This window comes from Geotrypetes seraphini, chromosome 2 (genome assembly GCF_902459505.1).
Source record: "Geotrypetes seraphini chromosome 2, aGeoSer1.1, whole genome shotgun sequence".
NCBI lineage: Eukaryota > Metazoa > Chordata > Amphibia > Gymnophiona > Dermophiidae > Geotrypetes > Geotrypetes seraphini.
The window spans coordinates 89,433,234-89,437,282 of NC_047085.1; positions in this window are offsets into that span (position 1 = coordinate 89,433,234).

Sequence of the window (4,049 nt, forward strand, 5' to 3'; positions counted from 1 at the left end):
ATCTGCTGAAAATCAGGCTCTGAATAAAACCAGAGAAAATCTGAAATAGTTGTGATTGTAGAACCAACATTTAGGGCTCCTTTTACGCTGATTTTTAAAAAGGGTTCCGGGGAGATTCGGGAAATTACAGACCCGTAAGCCTGACTTCAGTGCCAGGCAAAATGGTGGAAACAATTATAAAAACAAAAGGAATTGACCCCAAAATATCCACAGAGAAGAAAATCCAGAGAAAACAAAAAAAAACCTCTGTGGAGTAACGATGTTCCTAAATGAACTTTATTTGAAAGTGTCAAAGTTCCAAAGGTACACTGAAATCATCCACATAAAATAAATTCATCCACATAAAAATAAATTCATCCACATAAAAATAAATCATCCACATAAAAGCCTTAAAGGACCTAGTCCGCAAGGGATACAGGACTCAACACGGTCCGCGTTTTGACAAAAAGTCTTCTTCATGGGTCCCTGTGGGTCCTATAAAGGTTAATATGTGGGAAACAATTGTGTGGTGAGCCAGAAGTGAGACACTGCTTGTGTTTGAAGAGTTCTGGACTTCCACCCTGGCCTATGAGCATAACCTGATGGCATTTGGACCCAGCCGAGTCTGCACTGATCCCAGCTATTTTGGAAGGGCATAGAAATAATCTAACCATTTTAGTCTTTTCTGCAGCCATCTGGAGTTAGTCTGAAGTCTTGAATTAAACCCTGTGCTCCTCTTTATTGTCTCATGGAAACAGGCCCTACTTCCGGCCTTTCCCTTTTCCTCCTCCTCTTTCCACCTCCGACATATTTTCTAGATCCCTTTAAGAAATAAAGGCATTGGGCACCTCCCTACATTTATTTTTATACTTTCTTTCAATTTTCAGGAATACTTCCAGTGCTTCCAACTCCCTCATCATCTTTGAATGGTACTACCATGAACAGGGTTGGAGAATGTTGCTCCTGTTACTGTGAGGAAAACACATTTTTGCATCCCAATATATCTGTTTCCAGTCTTACTTAGGAGTTTAAGTTTTCATCTAGATTTAGTTGCTTAAAAGTTGTGACCTTACATTTAGGCCTGCAGGTCATTTGTCTAGATTTAGGAGCCTAATGTTTATAAATTGGATTGCACTGAGAAGGGGGGGGGGGGGAATTAGGAGCTTATTGCTGATTTTAGAGTCCCCAAAATTAGTTTAGTGAAATTTGTAATAATTTTGTTTAGTTTTTTCATTCTTGCAACAATCAATCACCTTTACAGTATATGTGGAAGAAACTTCCTTGGGTTTTGTTGTTTGTTTGTTTTTTTAAACAATTCTGCATTATATTGAAAAATAGCATTAGAACATCTCCATATAATTACTGAAACTACTATAATTTGCACATTGGAAATGGTTTCTTGTGATTCTTCCAATTGTTCATCATGAAGTCTTGGAGTTAAGTATAAAAGATCAAAATACTGAAGTCACAGTGAAAAAACGTTGCCCAAACTGGTGGAAAAGAAAAACGCTCAGTCTAAAGGTTGATCTGATGTCACAAAAAGATAAGCTACACATATTTTGTGTGTCTAAGTGCTTTCTTTTTCTGAAATTTTCAATAAAAATTTTGACCTGAAAAATGAGCCTCATCAAACCATGTCTTTACACACGGTGTAAAATGGCTGCCAGTTATTACACCTTGAGCAAGAGTTTTTAATCAGTGGTGCCTGAACCCCATAAGGAGCACGGAGAAGTATCTTGAAGTCCGATACAATTTATGGAAACTTTCTACACAGAGTGAAAGTAGTTAGGACAGTTACTGGTAGTGTAACTGTGCTAGCAACATTTTAGCAGCTAGCACACTGAAGGCTCCTTTTACTAAGCTGCGCTAGTGGTTTTAGCATGCGCTATATTGCCCCGCGCACTAGATGCTAATGCCTCCATTGAGCTGGTGTTAGTTTTTCTGCGTAGTTCAGGGGTTAGCGCGCACTAAAACTGTCAGTAGTCTCTAATGGACACATGGCTTAGGAAGGGGCTGTGATCAGTTAATAATAAGAATAATGATAACTTTATTCTTATATACCGCCAAACCACAGTAGTTCAAGGCGGTTTACAACAAGAGAAACTGAACAGTCAGCGGCATGTACAAATCATAAGAAATATATAATGAGCAAAATGAAGTTAAAACAGTAAAACCTTAGGTTACAAATCGATCAAACAACTGTGTCTTTACTAATTTTCTAAAGGAGTGGTAAGATGAAACTCGTGTAATAATTTTATCAAACCAATCATTCATTTTGCCTGCCTGAAAAGCAAGAGTTCTATCCAGAAATCGCTTAGATCGACAGGTTTTTACTGCTGGATAAGCAAATAAGTGAGTTCTACGTGTGGACTTGTTGGAACAGGTGCAAGAAGCCCGAAGTCATCATGCCATGTATAGATCCATGGTGAGACCTCACCTGGAATATTGTGTACAATTCTGGAGGCCACATTACCAAAAAGATGTGCTGAGAGTCGAGTCGGTTCAAAGAATGGCCACCAGGATGGTCTCAGGGCTTAGGGATCTCCCGTATGAGGAAAGACTGAATAAATTGCAGCTGTACTCGAGGAACATAGAAAGAGAGGAGACATGATTAAGACATTTAAATATATCACAGGCCGTATCAAGGTGGAAGATGATAGGACCCTTGGCCACAAGAGGGCATCTGCTAAAAATCAGAGGTGGGAAATTTCATGACGACACCAGGAAGTATTTCTTCACCGAAAGGGTGGTTGATCATTGGAACGAACTTCCACTGCAGGTGATTGTGGCCAGCAGCATGCCAGATTTTAAAAGTAAATGTGATACGCGTGTGGGATCTCTAGGGGGTAAAGTCGAGGGGGTGGGTCATTAGAGTGGGCAGACTTGATGGGTTATGGCCCTTTTCTGCCATCATTTTCTATGTTTCTAAGAAGCAAAATAAACATAAACATATAATTATTTTTTTTTTAAATCTTTATTGAGTTTCTAAAGCTAACAAAAATGCAATTCAATATCTATACAAATAATAGAAATCATATAAGCACTTATAATCAATCAGAATCCATACAACATTAAAAACAAACAAACCACCCAACCAACATTTTCATAAGGGAATAGAACCATACAAAAGAAATATCCCCCTCCCGCCCTTCCTCCCCCAGGGTGTGGGTTTATTATACCAACAGAAATAAAGAAAAAGACAACTATAATGAACCCATAAAAGAAATATTAAGAATCCCTGCTCTAATTTGTAGATGCTTTTCGTACTGTATTGGTTTAGCTATGATCAAAAGAAATTCCAGAATGTTCAGAAAAGAAAGAGCTTGCCAGAAGTACCCACAATATACTCCACTTTGTTCTTTTTTGATCACTCTCTATATATCAACCAGGTTACTTTGGCTTCTGTTCGAGCATCATCTCATTCTTTCTCCTCCTTCAACAGATTTGACTCACCATAGAATGTTCTGCCTGAATTGCTTTGAGCTACACCTTCACATAAAAGATTTAGGGCTCCATTCAAGAACTGATTATGGTGGACAGAATGTTTGACGACAGGGAATTGTGGCAATGGGAACTGGTAGGTTTTTTGGTTTGACTGATGTATGGATTGCCTGTATGACATCATTTGTAAATTAGTGACTTTGGGGTCCTTTTACTAAGGCGCGCTAGCCGTTTTAGCGTGCCCACTAAACGCTAACGCGTCCCTAGGCTATAAGGGACGCGTTAGAGTTTATCACACGCTAATATTTAGTATGTGCTAAAACGGCTAGCGTGCCTTGGTAAAAGGACCCCTTTGTGTGCTTGAATGATGTATGGGCTGTCTATATGATATCCTTTCTTAAGTTTTATTTATATTTTCTGTATTTCAAATTTGTATGCGTGATGAATGCTTTTCTATGTAAAATGGAGTTCCTTTCTTCTTTCCTTTTATTTTGTATTGTACATTGCTTTGTCAAGCTTAAAGGAAAAGTGGTAAAGCAAAATCAAATAAACCATAAATCTCCTAAGAAAGACTCATAACAGTCGGCTATGTAGCCCCAGAGTCTCTGTACAGATGATTTGAGTTCACA